The sequence below is a fragment of the Osmerus mordax genome, chromosome 25, assembly GCF_038355195.1.
Source record: "Osmerus mordax isolate fOsmMor3 chromosome 25, fOsmMor3.pri, whole genome shotgun sequence".
NCBI lineage: Eukaryota > Metazoa > Chordata > Actinopteri > Osmeriformes > Osmeridae > Osmerus > Osmerus mordax.
Window position 1 is genome coordinate 10,688,244 of NC_090074.1, and position 16,563 is coordinate 10,704,806.

The 16,563-nt window shown below is 47.7% G+C and overlaps 15 non-coding genes across 15 annotated transcripts; all 15 read right to left on the reverse strand.

The window, feature by feature from the left end:
* Window positions 1–104: 104 nt before the first annotated feature.
* trnap-agg (transfer RNA proline (anticodon AGG)) lies at window positions 105–176 on the reverse strand. The gene has a single exon. It is a non-coding gene; the product is annotated as a tRNA-Pro (tRNA).
* A 271-nt stretch (window positions 177–447) lies between these two features.
* trnap-ugg (transfer RNA proline (anticodon UGG)) lies at window positions 448–519 on the reverse strand. Its single transcript has one exon. It is a non-coding gene; the product is annotated as a tRNA-Pro (tRNA).
* A 1,060-nt stretch (window positions 520–1,579) lies between these two features.
* trnap-agg (transfer RNA proline (anticodon AGG)) lies at window positions 1,580–1,651 on the reverse strand. The gene has a single exon. It is a non-coding gene; the product is annotated as a tRNA-Pro (tRNA).
* Window positions 1,652–5,711: 4,060 nt separating this feature from the next.
* Window positions 5,712–5,783, reverse strand: trnap-ugg (transfer RNA proline (anticodon UGG)). Its single transcript has one exon. It is a non-coding gene; the product is annotated as a tRNA-Pro (tRNA).
* A 2,219-nt stretch (window positions 5,784–8,002) lies between these two features.
* On the reverse strand, window positions 8,003–8,077 carry trnar-acg (transfer RNA arginine (anticodon ACG)). The gene has a single exon. It is a non-coding gene; the product is annotated as a tRNA-Arg (tRNA).
* A 276-nt stretch (window positions 8,078–8,353) lies between these two features.
* Window positions 8,354–8,425, reverse strand: trnap-cgg (transfer RNA proline (anticodon CGG)). The gene has a single exon. It is a non-coding gene; the product is annotated as a tRNA-Pro (tRNA).
* Window positions 8,426–9,252: 827 nt separating this feature from the next.
* On the reverse strand, window positions 9,253–9,324 carry trnap-cgg (transfer RNA proline (anticodon CGG)). The gene has a single exon. It is a non-coding gene; the product is annotated as a tRNA-Pro (tRNA).
* Window positions 9,325–9,600: 276 nt separating this feature from the next.
* trnap-cgg (transfer RNA proline (anticodon CGG)) lies at window positions 9,601–9,672 on the reverse strand. Its single transcript has one exon. It is a non-coding gene; the product is annotated as a tRNA-Pro (tRNA).
* Window positions 9,673–10,499: 827 nt separating this feature from the next.
* Window positions 10,500–10,571, reverse strand: trnap-cgg (transfer RNA proline (anticodon CGG)). The gene has a single exon. It is a non-coding gene; the product is annotated as a tRNA-Pro (tRNA).
* A 1,485-nt stretch (window positions 10,572–12,056) lies between these two features.
* On the reverse strand, window positions 12,057–12,128 carry trnap-ugg (transfer RNA proline (anticodon UGG)). Its single transcript has one exon. It is a non-coding gene; the product is annotated as a tRNA-Pro (tRNA).
* Window positions 12,129–12,399: 271 nt separating this feature from the next.
* trnap-ugg (transfer RNA proline (anticodon UGG)) lies at window positions 12,400–12,471 on the reverse strand. The gene has a single exon. It is a non-coding gene; the product is annotated as a tRNA-Pro (tRNA).
* A 514-nt stretch (window positions 12,472–12,985) lies between these two features.
* Window positions 12,986–13,057, reverse strand: trnap-cgg (transfer RNA proline (anticodon CGG)). The gene has a single exon. It is a non-coding gene; the product is annotated as a tRNA-Pro (tRNA).
* Window positions 13,058–13,884: 827 nt separating this feature from the next.
* Window positions 13,885–13,956, reverse strand: trnap-cgg (transfer RNA proline (anticodon CGG)). Its single transcript has one exon. It is a non-coding gene; the product is annotated as a tRNA-Pro (tRNA).
* A 276-nt stretch (window positions 13,957–14,232) lies between these two features.
* On the reverse strand, window positions 14,233–14,304 carry trnap-cgg (transfer RNA proline (anticodon CGG)). The gene has a single exon. It is a non-coding gene; the product is annotated as a tRNA-Pro (tRNA).
* Window positions 14,305–15,131: 827 nt separating this feature from the next.
* On the reverse strand, window positions 15,132–15,203 carry trnap-cgg (transfer RNA proline (anticodon CGG)). Its single transcript has one exon. It is a non-coding gene; the product is annotated as a tRNA-Pro (tRNA).
* Window positions 15,204–16,563: the final 1,360 nt, after the last annotated feature.

Consider the following 16,563-nt stretch of genomic DNA (forward strand, 5'->3'; position numbering starts at 1 on the left):
CTTCCGCAGCAAATCACGCCGATCTACGTTGGGTAAAGGACTGATTTGGGGATAGAACAGGAGCCCTCTTTGCCAGGTTACCTCCTTCTACAGCATACTGTAATGGGCTCGTCCGGGATTTGAACCCGGGACCTCTTGCACCCTAAGCGAGAATCATACCCCTAGACCAACGAGCCATGTTGTAGTTGCTGCTTCGATTGATCGATTTGTTGTCACAAAACATGCTTAGACAAAGGCTCCCTGCACCCTAAGCGAGAATCATACCCCTAGACCAACAAGCCATGTTCTGGTTGCTGCTTTGATCGATTTGTTGTCACAAAACATGCTTAGACAAAAAGAAAAACTTCTGCAGCAAATCGCCCCGATCTACAATGGGTAAAGGACTGATTTGGGAATAGAACAGGAGCCCTCTTTGCCAGGTTACCTCCTTCTACAGCATATTGTAAAGGGCTCGTCCGGGATTTGAACCCGGGACCTCTCGCACCCAAAGCGAGAATCATACCCCTAGACCAACGAGCCATGTTGTAGTTGCTGCTTCGATTGATCGATTTGTTGCCACAAAACATGCTTAGACAAATAGAGAAACTTCCGCAGCAAATCACCCCGATCTTCGTTGGGTAAAGGACTGATTTGTGAATAGAACAGGAGACCTCTTTGCCATGTTACCTCCTTCACCAGCATACTGTAATGGGCTCGTCCGGGATTTGAACCCCGGACCTCTCGCACCCTAAGCGAGAATCATACCCCTAGACCAACAAGCCATGTTCTGGTTGCTGCTTTGATCAATTTGTTGTCACAAAACATGCTTAGACAAAGGCTCCCTGCACCCTAAGCGAGAATCATACCCCTAGACCAACAAGCCATGTTCTGGTTGCTGCTTTGATCGATTTGTTGTCACAAAACATGCTTAGACAAAGGCTCCCTGCACCCTAAGCGAGAATCATACCCCTAGACCAACAAGCCATGTTCTGGTTGCTGCTTTGATCGATTTGTTGTCACAAAACATGCTTAGACAAAAAGAAAAACTTCTGCAGCAAATCGCCCCGATCTACGATGGGTAAAGGACTGATTTGGGAATAGAACAGGAGCCCTCTTTGCCAGGTTACCTCCTTCTACAGCATACTGTAAAGGGCTCGTCCGGGATTTGAGCCCGGGACCTCTCGCACCCAAAGCGAGAATCATACCCCTAGACCAACGAGCCATGTTGTAGTTGCTGCTTCGATTGATCGCCTTGTTGTCACAAAACATGCTTAGACAAAGGTTCCCTGCACCCTAAGCGAGAATCATACCCCTAGACCAACGAGCCATGTTCTGGTTGCTGCTTTGATCGATTTGTTGTCACAAAACATGCTTAGACAAAGGCTCCCTGCACCCTAAGCGAGAATCATACCCCTAGACCAACGAGCCATGTTCTGGTTGCTGCTTTGATCGATTTGTTGTCACAAAACATGCTTGGACAAAAAGAGCTGGAGAAACTTCCGCAGCAAATCACGCCGATCTACGTTGGGTAAAGGACTGATTTGGGGATAGAACAGGAGCCCTCTTTGCCAGGTTACCTCCTTCTACAGCATACTGTAATGGGCTCGTCCGGGATTTGAACCCGGGACCTCTTGCACCCTAAGCGAGAATCATACCCCTAGACCAACGAGCCATGTTCTAGTTGCTGCTTCGATTGATCGATTTGTTGTCACAAAACATGCTTAGACAAAGGCTCCCTGCACCCTAAGCGAGAATCATACCCCTAGACCAACAAGCCATGTTCTGGTTGCTGCTTTGATCGATTTGTTGTCACAAAACATGCTTAGACAAAGGCTCCCTGCACCCTAAGCGAGAATCATACCCCTAGACCAACGAGCCATGCTCTGGTTGCTGCTTTGATCGATTTGTTGTCACAAAACATGCTTAGACAAAAAGAAAAGCTTCTGCAGCAAATCACCCCGATCTTCGTTGGGTAAAGGACTGATTTGTGAATAGAACAGGAGACCTCTTTGCCATGTTACCTCCTTCACCAGCATACTGTAATGGGCTCGTCCGGGATTTGAAGCCCGGACCTCTCGCACCCTAAGCGAGAATCATACCCCTAGACCAACAAGCCATGTTCTGGTTGCTGCTTTGATCAATCCTGGTTTTATCCAAGATGGCGCCGATGATGGCTGCCTCGGTCGTTAGGTGCGCTCTTTTTTGTCTTGTTTTGTCTGTTAATTCAGTGTTCTGCCAAGATTTCCGGGGTTCTCTAACTAGAGAAGTACTTCTAAACATCAGGACTACAACCCCTGTGGATTTATTTCCCACTTTTCTGCTTCCAGCGGCGGAATTAGTGGGAATTATAGTCAAAGCCACCCTCGGCTTTGTCCTAGCAGCGAAGCGCCGTAGGAGAGGCAAACGAGCCGGTGCTCTGGTGCGACTCCGTCGGCGTGGGGCACGCACAGCGTTACCGGGGATATTTCTCTCCAACGTGCGTTCACTGAGCAACAAACTGGATGAACTTCAGCTACTGGTGTGGAAAAACAGAGACTTTCATTCATCTTCCGTTTTGTGCTTTACGGAGACATGGCTGAGTGAACTGATCCCAGACTCTGCGCTACAGCTAGCAGGTTTCAAACTGCTGAGAGCGGATCGTAACCCTGTGCTCTCTGGCAAAACGAAAGGCGGTGGTATTTGTTTTTACATTAACAGTGGCTGGTGTGAAGATGTGACAGTGATTCTGCAGCACTGTTCTCCTGATCTGGAATCATTTTTTATTAACTGTAGATCTTTTTACTCGCCACGAGAGTTTGCATCATTCATTCTGGTTGGCGTCTACATGCCTCCGCAGGCTAGCGTTAACGAGGCTCAACCTGTGCTCGCCAGCCAGATACTGAGTGTGGAGCATGAAAATCCGGATTCCTTGGTTATTGTGCTAGGCGACTTTAACAAAGGCAATCTCACTCAAGAACTCCCAAAATATAGACAATTCATCAAATGCCCTACCAGAGAAGGAAACACCCTGGATCACTGCTACTCTACAATCAGCAAAGCATACCATGCGGTCCCCCGAGCAGCACTGGGTCACTCTGACCACGCCATGGTCCACCTGATTCCTGCATACAGGCAGAAGCTAAAGCGCTGTAAGCCTGCTGTGAGGACATCAAAACAGTGGACCAGTGAAGCTATGGAGGATCTGCGGGCGTGCTTGGACTGCACTGACTGGGACATGTTCACGACTGCTACCAGTAGTCTGGATGAGCTCACAGAGGCTGTGACATCATACATCAGCTTCTGTGAGGACTGCTGTATACCAACACGCACCAGGGTAAGCTACAACAACGACAAACCCTGGTTTACAGCTAAACTCAGAAGGTTGAGGTCAGAGAAAGAGGCCGCGTTTAGGAGTGGGGACAAAGACAGTTTCAAGGAGTCGAAGAACAGGTTTAGCAAGGCGGTGAGGGAGGCTAAACGACTGTACTCAGAGAGGCTAAAACACCAATTCTCTGCAAACTACTCTGCTTCTGTCTGGAGAGGGCTCAGGCAAATTACCAACTACAAGCCCAGAGCCCCCCACTCCACTAACGACTCCCGCCTGGCCAACGACCTGAATGAGTTCTACTGCAGATTTGAAAGACAATTGGACAGTCTTGAACTACCCCTTCCCACCCAGGAGGCCTCCCACCTCCCCCCCTCTACAGTGACGACTCTCTCCATTCAGGAGGGTGAAGTTAACAGACTTTTCAAGAGGCAGAACCCCCGCAAAGCAGCTGGGCCGGACTCTGTCTCTCCAGCCACCCTCAAGCACTGCGCTGACCAGCTGTCTCCGGTGTTTACCCACATCTTTAACACCTCCCTTGAGACATGCCATGTGCCAGCCTGTCTCAAGTCCTCCACCATCATCCCTGTGCCCAAAAAGCCAAGGCCAACAGGACATAATGACTACAGACCAGTCGCCCTGACCTCTGTGGTAATGAAGTCTTTTGAGCGCCTGGTGCTGGCTCACCTTAAATCCATCACTGACCCTCTACTGGACCCCCTGCAGTTTGCCTACAGAGCCAACAGGTCTGTGGACGATGCAGTTAACATGGCCCTCCACTTCACCCTAGAGCACCTGGACTCCCCAGCATCCTATGCCAGGATCCTGTTTGTGGACTTCAGCTCTGCCTTCAACACCATCATCCCCGCCCTGCTTCAGGACAAGCTCTCCCAGCTGAACGTGCCTGATTCCACCTGCAGGTGGATCACAGACTTCCTGTCTGACAGGAAGCAGTGCGTTAAGCTGGGAACACAAGTCTCTGACTCCCGGTCCATCAGCACCGGATCACCTCAGGGCTGCGTCCTTTCTCCTCTGCTCTTCTCCCTGTACACCAACAGTTGCACCTCCAGTCATCCGTCCGTCAAACTCCTGAAGTTTGCGGACGACACCACCCTTATTGGGCTCATCTCTGGTGGAGACGAGTCTGATTATAGGTGGGAAGCGGCCAACCTGGTGACCTGGTGCAGCCAGAACAACTTAGAGCTCAATGCTCTTAAGACAGTGGAGATGGTTGTGGACTTCAGGAGGAACACAGCCCCACTCACCCCCATCACCCTGTGTGACTCCCCAGTCAACACTGTGGAGTCCTTCCGCTTCCTGGGCACTATCCTCTCCCAGGACCTCAAGTGGGAACTGAACATCAGCTCCCTCACCAAGAAAGCACAACAGAGGATGTACTTCCTTCGGCAGCTGAAGAAGTTCAACCTGCCAAAGACAATGATGGTGCACTTCTACTCAGCCATCATTGAGTCCATCCTCACCTCCTCCATCACCGTCTGGTACGCTGCTGCCACTGCCAAGGACAAGAGCAGACTGCAGCGTATCATCCGTACTGCTGAGAAGGTGATTGGCTGCAATCTGCCTACCCTCGAGGACCTGCACACCTCGAGGACCCTGAGGCGAGCGAGGAAGATTGTGGCCGACTCCTCCCACCCTGGACACTCCCTGTTTCAGTCACTCCCCTCCGGCAGAAGGCTGCGGTCTATCAGGACCAATACCTCACGCCACAAAAACAGTTTCTTCCCCTCTGCTGTTGGCCTCTTCAACAAGGCCAAGGGACCACACTGACTCAAATGACTTATTGCTTAAAACACTCTGCTTTTGCACTGCACCACAACATGGTATCTTGTACATTTGTATTTTTTGTAATATTTGTATTTTTATATTGTAATTTACGGCAACTTATATTTATTCCACTTAGTACTGCTAGTCTATGTACCCTTAGTATAGTTAGTCCACATATTTAAATTTTGAGTATATGTTTATTGTATGCACCTTCCTGCCAAAGCAAATTCCTTGTCTGTGCAAACTTTCATGGCGAATAAATCCCTTTCTGATTCTGATTCTGATTCTGATTCTGATTTGTTGTCACAAAACATGCTTAGACAAAGGCTCCCTGCACCCTAAGCGAGAATCATACCCCTAGACCAACGAGCCATGTTGTAGTTGCTGCTTCGATTGATCGCCTTGTTGTCACAAAACATGCTTAGACAAAGGTTCCCTGCACCCTAAGCGAGATTCATACCACGAGACCAACGAGCCATGCTCTGGTTGCTGCTTTGATCGATTTGTTGTCACAAAACATGCTTAGACAAAAAGAAAAACTTCTGCAGCAAATCGCCCCGATCTACGATGGGTAAAGGACTGATTTGGGAATAGAACAGGAGCCCTCTTTGCCAGGTTACCTCCTTCTACAGCATACTGTAAAGGGCTCGTCCGGGATTTGAACCCGGGACCTCTCGCACCCAAAGCGAGAATCATACCCCTAGACCAACGAGCCATGTTCTAGTTGCTGCTACGATTGATCAAATTGTTGTCACAAAACATGCTTAGACAAAGGCTCCCTGCACCCTAAGCGAGAATCATACCCCTAGACCAACGAGCCATGTTCTGGTTGCTGCTTTGATCGATTTGTTGTCACAAAACATGCTTGGACAAAAAGAGCTGGAGAAACCTCCGCAGCAAATCACGCCGATCTACGTTGGGTAAAGGACTGATTTGGGGATAGAACAGGAGCCCTCTTTGCCAGGTTACCTCTTTCAACAGCATACTGTAAGGGGCTAGTCCAGGATTTGAACCCGGGACCTCTCGCACCCTAAGCGAGAATCATACCCCTAGACCAACGAGCCACTTTCTAGTTGTTTCTTCGATTGATCGATTTGTTGTCACAAAACATGCAACAAAGGCTCCCTGCACCCTAAGCGAGAATCATACCCCTAGACCAACGAGCCATGTTCTGGTTGCTGCTTTGATCGATTTGTTGTCACAAAACATGCTTAGACAAAAATAAAAACTTCTGCAGCAAATCGCCCCGATCTACAATGGGTAAAGGACTGATTTGGGAATAGAACAGGAGCCCTCTTTGCCAGGTTACCTCCTTCTACAGCATACTGTAAAGGGCTCGTCCGGGATTTGAACCCGGGACCTCTCGCACCCAAAGCGAGAAACATACCCCTAGACCAACGAGCCATGTTGTAGTTGCTGCTTCGATTTATCGCCTTGTTGTCACAAAACATGCTTAGACAAAGGTTCCCTGCACCCTAAGCGAGATTCATACCACGAGACCAACGAGCCATGCTCTGGTTGCTGCTTTGATCGATTTGTTGTCACAAAACATGCTTAGACAAAAAGAGAAACTTCTGCAGCAAATCGCCCCGATCTACGATGGGTAAAGGACTGATTTGTGAATAGAACAGGAGACCTCTTTGCCATGTTACCTCCTTCACCAGCATACTGTAATGGGCTCGTCCGGGATTTGAACCCCGGACCTCTCGCACCCTAAGCGAGAATCATACCCCTAGACCAACAAGCCATGTTCTGGTTGCTGCTTTGATCAATTTGTTGTCACAAAACATGCTTAGACAAAGGCTCCCTGCACCCTAAGCGAGAATCATACCCCTAGACCAACAAGCCATGTTCTGGTTGCTGCTTTGATCGATTTGTTGTCACAAAACATGCTTAGACAAAGGCTCCCTGCACCCTAAGCGAGAATCATACCCCTAGACCAACGAGCCATGTTCTGGTTGCTGCTTTGATCGATTTGTTGTCACAAAACATGCTTGGACAAAAAGAGCTGGAGAAACTTCCGCAGCAAATCACGCCGATCTACGTTGGGTAAAGGACTGATTTGGGGATAGAACAGGAGCCCTCTTTGCCAGGTTACCTCTTTCAACAGCATACTGTAAGGGGCTCGTCCGGGATTTGAACCCGGGACCTCTCGCACCCAAAGCGAGAATCATACACCTAGACCAACGAGCCATGTTGTAGTTGCTGCTTCGATTGATCGCCTTGTTGTCACAAAACATGCTTAGACAAAGGCTCCCTGCACCCTAAGCGAGAATCATACCCCTAGACCAACGAGCCATGTTCTGGTTGCTGCTTTGATCGATTTTTTGTCACAAAACATGCTTAGACAAAAAGAGCTGGAGGAACTTCTGCAGCAAATCACCCCGATCTACGTTGGGTAAAGGACTGATCTGGGATTAGAACAGGAGCCCTCTTCACTAAATAACCTCCTTCAACAACCTACTGTAGTGGGCTCATCCGAGATCCCGCACCCTAAGCTAGAATCATACCCCTAGACCAACGAGCCATGTTCTAGTTGCTGCTTCGATTGATCGATTTGTTGTCACAAAACATGCTAAAACAAATAGAGAAACTTCTACAGCAAATCACCCCGATCTACGTTGGGTAAAGGAATGATTTGGGAATAGAACAGGTGCCCTCTTTGCCACATTACCTCCTTCAACAGTATACTGCAATGGGCTCGTACGGGATTTGTACCCCGGACCTCTCGCACCTTAAGCGAGAACCATACCCCTAGACCAACAAGCCATGCTCTGGTTGCTGCTTTGATAGATTTGTTGTAACCAAACATGCTTAGACAAAAAGAGAAATTTCCAAAGCAAATCACGCCGATCTACATTGGGTAAAGGACTGATTTGGGAATAGAACAGGTGCCCTCTTTGCCAGGTTACCTCTTTCAACAGCATACTGTAATGGTCTTGTCCGGGATTTGAACCCAGGACCTCTCTCGCACCGTAAGCGAGAATCATACCCCTAGACCAACAAGCCATGTTCTAATTGCTGCTTCGATTGATCGATATGTTGTCACATAACATGCTTAGACAAAGGCTCCCTGCACCCTAAGCGAGAATCATACCACGAGACCAACGAGCCATGTTCTGGTTGCTGCTTTGATTAAGTTGTTGTAAAAAAAATGCGTAGACAAAAAGAGCTGGAGAAACTTCTGCAGCAAATCACCCCGATCTACATTGGGTAAAATACTGATATGGGAATAGAACAGGAGCCCTCTTCACCAAGTAACCTCCTTCAACAACATACTGTAAAGGGCTCGTCCGGGATTCGAACCCGGGACCTCTCGCACCCGAAGCGAGAATCATACCCCTAGACCAACGAGCCATGCTCTGGTTGCTGCTTTGATCGATTTGTTGTCACAAAACATGCTTAGATAAAGGCTCCCTGCACCCAAAGCGAGAATCATACACCTTGACCAACGAGCCATGTTCTAGTTGCTGCTTCGATTGATCGATTTGTTGTCACAAAACATGCTAAGACAAATAGAGAAACTCCTACAGCAAATCACCCCGATCTACGTTGGGTAAAGGACTGATTTGGGAATAGAACAGGAGCCCTCTTTGCCATGTTACCTCCTTCAACAGCATACTGTAATGGGCTCGTCCGGGATATGAACCCAGGACCTCTGGCACCCTAAGCGAGAATCATACCCCTAGACCAACGAGCCATGTTTTGGTTGCTGCTTTGATTGATTTGTTGTCAAAAAAAAATGCTTAGACAAAGGCTCCCTGCAGCCTAAGCGAGAATCATACCCCTTGACCAACGAGCAATGTTATAGTTGCTGCTTCGATTGATCGATTTGTTGTAACAAAACATGCTTAGACAAAGGCTCCCTGCACCCAAAGCGAGAATCATACCCCTTGACCAACGAGCCATGTTCTAGTTGCTGCTTCGATTGATCGATTTGTTGTCACAAAACATGCTTAAACAAAGGCTCCCTGCACCCTAAGCGAGAATCATACCACGAGACCAACGAGCAATGTATTGGTTGCTGCTTTGATCGATTTGTTGTCACAAAACATGCGTAAACAAAAAGAGCTGGAAAAACTTCACAAGCAAATCACCCCAATCTACGTTGGGTAAAGGACTGATCTGGGATTAGAACAGGAGCCCTCTTCGCCAAGTAACCTCCTTTAACAACATACTGTAAAGGGCTCGTCCGGGATTCGAACCCGGGACCTCTCGCACCCGAAGCGAGAATCATACCCCTAGACCAACAAGCCATGTTCTAATTGCTGCTTCGATTGATCGATATGTTGTCACATAACATGCTTAGACAAAGGCTCCCTGCACCCTAAGCGAGAATCATACCACGAGACCAACGAGCCATGTTCTGGTTGCTGCTTTGATTAAGTTGTTGTAAAAAAAATGCGTAGACAAAAAGAGCTGGAGAAACTTCTGCAGCAAATCACCCCGATCTACATTGGGTAAAATACTGATATGGGAATAGAACAGGAGCCCTCTTCACCAAGTAACCTCCTTCAACAACATACTGTAAAGGGCTCGTCCGGGATTCGAACCCGGGACCTCTCGCACCCGAAGCGAGAATCATACCCCTAGACCAACGAGCCATGCTCTGGTTGCTGCTTTGATCGATTTGTTGTCACAAAACATGCTTAGATAAAGGCTCCCTGCACCCAAAGCGAGAATCATACACCTTGACCAACGAGCCATGTTCTAGTTGCTGCTTCGATTGATCGATTTGTTGTCACAAAACATGCTAAGACAAATAGAGAAACTCCTACAGCAAATCACCCCGATCTACGTTGGGTAAAGGACTGATTTGGGAATAGAACAGGAGCCCTCTTTGCCATGTTACCTCCTTCAACAGCATACTGTAATGGGCTCGTCCGGGATTTGAACCCAGGACCTCTGGCACCCTAAGCGAGAATCATACCCCTAGACCAACGAGCCATGTTTTGGTTGCTGCTTTGATTGATTTGTTGTCAAAAAAAAATGCTTAGACAAAGGCTCCCTGCAGCCTAAGCGAGAATCATACCCCTTGACCAACGAGCAATGTTATAGTTGCTGCTTCGATTGATCGATTTGTTGTAACAAAACATGCTTAGACAAAGGCTCCCTGCACCCAAAGCGAGAATCATACCCCTTGACCAACGAGCCATGTTCTAGTTGCTGCTTCGATTGATCGATTTGTTGTCACAAAACATGCTTAAACAAAGGCTCCCTGCACCCTAAGCGAGAATCATACCACGAGACCAACGAGCAATGTATTGGTTGCTGCTTTGATCGATTTGTTGTCACAAAACATGCGTAAACAAAAAGAGCTGGAAAAACTTCACAAGCAAATCACCCCAATCTACGTTGGGTAAAGGACTGATCTGGGATTAGAACAGGAGCCCTCTTCGCCAAGTAACCTCCTTTAACAACATACTGTAAAGGGCTCGTCCGGGATTCGAACCCGGGACCTCTCGCACCCGAAGCGAGAATCATACCCCTAGACCAACGAGCCATGCTCTGGTTGCTGCTTTGATCGATTTGTTGTCACAAAACATGCTTAGACAAAGGCTCCCTGCACCCTAAGCGAGAATCATACCCCTAGACCAACGAGCCATGTTCTGGTTGCTGCTTTGATCGATTTTTTGTCACAAAACATGCTTAGACAAAAAGAGAAACATCCGCAGCAAATCACGCCGAGCTACACTGGGTAAAGTACTGATCTGGGATTAGAACAGGAGCCCTCTTCACTAAATAACCTCCTTCAACAACCAACTGAAATGGGCTCATCCGAGATCCCGCACCCTAAGCTAGAATCATGTTCTACCAACGAGCCATGTTCTGGTTGCTGCTTTCATCGATTTGTTGTCACAAAACATGCTTAGACAAAGGCTCCCTGCACCCTAAGCGAGAATCATACCACGAGACCAACGAGCCATGTTCTGGTTGCTGCTTTCATCGATTTGTTGTCACAAAACATGCTTAAACAAAGGCTCCCTGCACCCTAAGCGAGAATCATACCACGAGACCAACGAGCAATGTATTGGTTGCTGCTTTGATCGATTTGTTGTCACAAAACATGCGTAAACAAAAAGAGCTGGAAAGACTTCTGCAGCAAATCACCCCAATCTACGTTGGGTAAAGGACTGATCTGGGATTAGAACAGGAACCCTCTTCACCAAGTAACCTCCTTCAACAACATACTGTAAAGGGCTCGTCCGGGATTTGAACCCTAGACCTCTCGCACCCGAAGCGAGAATCATACCCCTAGACCATCGAGCCATGCTCTGGTTGCTGCTTTGATCGATTTGTTGTCACAAAACATGCTTAAACAAAGGCTCCCTGCACCCGAAGCGAGAATCATACCCCTAGACCAACGAGCCATGCCCTGGTTGCTGCTTTGATCGATTTGTTGTCACAAAACATGCTTAGACAAAGGCTCCCTGCACCCAAAGCGAGAATCATACACCTTGACCAACGAGCCATGTTCTAGTTGCTGCTTCGATTGATCGATTTGTTGTCACAAAACATGCTTGGACAAAAAGAGCTGGAGAAACCTCCGCAGCAAATCACGCCGATCTACGTTGGGTAAAGGACTGATTTGGGGATAGAACAGGAGCCCTCTTTGCCAGGTTACCTCTTTCAACAGCATACTGTAAGGGGCTAGTCCAGGATTTGAACCCGGGACCTCTCGCACCCTAAGCGAGAATCATACCCCTAGACCAACGAGCCACTTTCTAGTTGTTTCTTCGATTGATCGATTTGTTGTCACAAAACATGCAACAAAGGCTCCCTGCACCCTAAGCGAGAATCATACCCCTAGACCAACGAGCCATGTTCTGGTTGCTGCTTTGATCGATTTGTTGTCACAAAACATGCTTAGACAAAAAGAAAAACTTCTGCAGCAAATCGCCCCGATCTACAATGGGTAAAGGACTGATTTGGGAATAGAACAGGAGCCCTCTTTGCCAGGTTACCTCCTTCTACAGCATACTGTAAAGGGCTCGTCCGGGATTTGAACCCTGGACCTCTCGCACCCAAAGCGAGAATCATACCCCTAGACCAACGAGCCATGTTGTAGTTGCTGCTTCGATTTATCGCCTTGTTGTCACAAAACATGCTTAGACAAAGGTTCCCTGCACCCTAAGCGAGATTCATACCACGAGACCAACGAGCCATGCTCTGGTTGCTGCTTTGATCGATTTGTTGTCACAAAACATGCTTAGACAAAAAGAGAAACTTCTGCAGCAAATCGCCCCGATCTACGATGGGTAAAGGACTGATTTGGGAATAGAACAGGAGCCCTCTTTGCCAGGTTACCTCCTTCTACAGCATATTGTAAAGGGCTCGTCCGGGATTTGAACCCGGGACCTCTCGCACCCAAAGCGAGAATCATACCCCTAGACCAACGAGCCATGTTGTAGTTGCTGCTTCGATTGATCGATTTGTTGCCACAAAACATGCTTAGACAAATAGAGAAACTTCCGCAGCAAATCACCCCGATCTTCGTTGGGTAAAGGACTGATTTGTGAATAGAACAGGAGACCTCTTTGCCATGTTACCTCCTTCACCAGCATACTGTAATGGGCTCGTCCGGGATTTGAACCCCGGACCTCTCGCACCCTAAGCGAGAATCATACCCCTAGACCAACAAGCCATGTTCTGGTTGCTGCTTTGATCAATTTGTTGTCACATAACATGCTTAGACAAAGGCTCCCTGCACCCTAAGCGAGAATCATACCACGAGACCAACGAGCCATGTTCTGGTTGCTGCTTTGATTAAGTTGTTGTAAAAAAAATGCGTAGACAAAAAGAGCTGGAGAAACTTCTGCAGCAAATCACCCCGATCTACATTGGGTAAAATACTGATATGGGAATAGAACAGGAGCCCTCTTCACCAAGTAACCTCCTTCAACAACATACTGTAAAGGGCTCGTCCGGGATTCGAACCCGGGACCTCTCGCACCCGAAGCGAGAATCATACCCCTAGACCAACGAGCCATGCTCTGGTTGCTGCTTTGATCGATTTGTTGTCACAAAACATGCTTAGATAAAGGCTCCCTGCACCCAAAGCGAGAATCATACACCTTGACCAACGAGCCATGTTCTAGTTGCTGCTTCGATTGATCGATTTGTTGTCACAAAACATGCTAAGACAAATAGAGAAACTCCTACAGCAAATCACCCCGATCTACGTTGGGTAAAGGACTGATTTGGGAATAGAACAGGAGCCCTCTTTGCCATGTTACCTCCTTCAACAGCATACTGTAATGGGCTCGTCCGGGATATGAACCCAGGACCTCTGGCACCCTAAGCGAGAATCATACCCCTAGACCAACGAGCCATGTTTTGGTTGCTGCTTTGATTGATTTGTTGTCAAAAAAAAATGCTTAGACAAAGGCTCCCTGCAGCCTAAGCGAGAATCATACCCCTTGACCAACGAGCAATGTTATAGTTGCTGCTTCGATTGATCGATTTGTTGTAACAAAACATGCTTAGACAAAGGCTCCCTGCACCCAAAGCGAGAATCATACCCCTTGACCAACGAGCCATGTTCTAGTTGCTGCTTCGATTGATCGATTTGTTGTCACAAAACATGCTTAAACAAAGGCTCCCTGCACCCTAAGCGAGAATCATACCACGAGACCAACGAGCAATGTATTGGTTGCTGCTTTGATCGATTTGTTGTCACAAAACATGCGTAAACAAAAAGAGCTGGAAAAACTTCACAAGCAAATCACCCCAATCTACGTTGGGTAAAGGACTGATCTGGGATTAGAACAGGAGCCCTCTTCGCCAAGTAACCTCCTTTAACAACATACTGTAAAGGGCTCGTCCGGGATTCGAACCCGGGACCTCTCGCACCCGAAGCGAGAATCATACCCCTAGACCAACAAGCCATGTTCTAATTGCTGCTTCGATTGATCGATATGTTGTCACATAACATGCTTAGACAAAGGCTCCCTGCACCCTAAGCGAGAATCATACCACGAGACCAACGAGCCATGTTCTGGTTGCTGCTTTGATTAAGTTGTTGTAAAAAAAATGCGTAGACAAAAAGAGCTGGAGAAACTTCTGCAGCAAATCACCCCGATCTACATTGGGTAAAATACTGATATGGGAATAGAACAGGAGCCCTCTTCACCAAGTAACCTCCTTCAACAACATACTGTAAAGGGCTCGTCCGGGATTCGAACCCGGGACCTCTCGCACCCGAAGCGAGAATCATACCCCTAGACCAACGAGCCATGCTCTGGTTGCTGCTTTGATCGATTTGTTGTCACAAAACATGCTTAGATAAAGGCTCCCTGCACCCAAAGCGAGAATCATACACCTTGACCAACGAGCCATGTTCTAGTTGCTGCTTCGATTGATCGATTTGTTGTCACAAAACATGCTAAGACAAATAGAGAAACTCCTACAGCAAATCACCCCGATCTACGTTGGGTAAAGGACTGATTTGGGAATAGAACAGGAGCCCTCTTTGCCATGTTACCTCCTTCAACAGCATACTGTAATGGGCTCGTCCGGGATTTGAACCCAGGACCTCTGGCACCCTAAGCGAGAATCATACCCCTAGACCAACGAGCCATGTTTTGGTTGCTGCTTTGATTGATTTGTTGTCAAAAAAAAATGCTTAGACAAAGGCTCCCTGCAGCCTAAGCGAGAATCATACCCCTTGACCAACGAGCAATGTTATAGTTGCTGCTTCGATTGATCGATTTGTTGTAACAAAACATGCTTAGACAAAGGCTCCCTGCACCCAAAGCGAGAATCATACCCCTTGACCAACGAGCCATGTTCTAGTTGCTGCTTCGATTGATCGATTTGTTGTCACAAAACATGCTTAAACAAAGGCTCCCTGCACCCTAAGCGAGAATCATACCACGAGACCAACGAGCAATGTATTGGTTGCTGCTTTGATCGATTTGTTGTCACAAAACATGCGTAAACAAAAAGAGCTGGAAAAACTTCACAAGCAAATCACCCCAATCTACGTTGGGTAAAGGACTGATCTGGGATTAGAACAGGAGCCCTCTTCGCCAAGTAACCTCCTTTAACAACATACTGTAAAGGGCTCGTCCGGGATTCGAACCCGGGACCTCTCGCACCCGAAGCGAGAATCATACCCCTAGACCAACGAGCCATGCTCTGGTTGCTGCTTTGATCGATTTGTTGTCACAAAACATGCTTAGACAAAGGCTCCCTGCACCCTAAGCGAGAATCATACCCCTAGACCAACGAGCCATGTTCTGGTTGCTGCTTTGATCGATTTTTTGTCACAAAACATGCTTAGACAAAAAGAGAAACATCCGCAGCAAATCACGCCGAGCTACACTGGGTAAAGTACTGATCTGGGATTAGAACAGGAGCCCTCTTCACTAAATAACCTCCTTCAACAACCAACTGAAATGGGCTCATCCGAGATCCCGCACCCTAAGCTAGAATCATGTTCTACCAACGAGCCATGTTCTGGTTGCTGCTTTCATCGATTTGTTGTCACAAAACATGCTTAGACAAAGGCTCCCTGCACCCTAAGCGAGAATCATACCACGAGACCAACGAGCCATGTTCTGGTTGCTGCTTTCATCGATTTGTTGTCACAAAACATGCTTAAACAAAGGCTCCCTGCACCCTAAGCGAGAATCATACCACGAGACCAACGAGCAATGTATTGGTTGCTGCTTTGATCGATTTGTTGTCACAAAACATGCGTAAACAAAAAGAGCTGGAAAGACTTCTGCAGCAAATCACCCCAATCTACGTTGGGTAAAGGACTGATCTGGGATTAGAACAGGAACCCTCTTCACCAAGTAACCTCCTTCAACAACATACTGTAAAGGGCTCGTCCGGGATTTGAACCCTAGACCTCTCGCACCCGAAGCGAGAATCATACCCCTAGACCATCGAGCCATGCTCTGGTTGCTGCTTTGATCGATTTGTTGTCACAAAACATGCTTAAACAAAGGCTCCCTGCACCCGAAGCGAGAATCATACCCCTAGACCAACGAGCCATGCCCTGGTTGCTGCTTTGATCGATTTGTTGTCACAAAACATGCTTAGACAAAGGCTCCCTGCACCCAAAGCGAGAATCATACACCTTGACCAACGAGCCATGTTCTAGTTGCTGCTTCGATTGATCGATTTGTTGTCACAAAACATGCTTGGACAAAAAGAGCTGGAGAAACCTCCGCAGCAAATCACGCCGATCTACGTTGGGTAAAGGACTGATTTGGGGATAGAACAGGAGCCCTCTTTGCCAGGTTACCTCTTTCAACAGCATACTGTAAGGGGCTAGTCCAGGATTTGAACCCGGGACCTCTCGCACCCTAAGCGAGAATCATACCCCTAGACCAACGAGCCACTTTCTAGTTGTTTCTTCGATTGATCGATTTGTTGTCACAAAACATGCAACAAAGGCTCCCTGCACCCTAAGCGAGAATCATACCCCTAGACCAACGAGCCATGTTCTGGTTGCTGCTTTGATCGATTTGTTGTCACAAAAC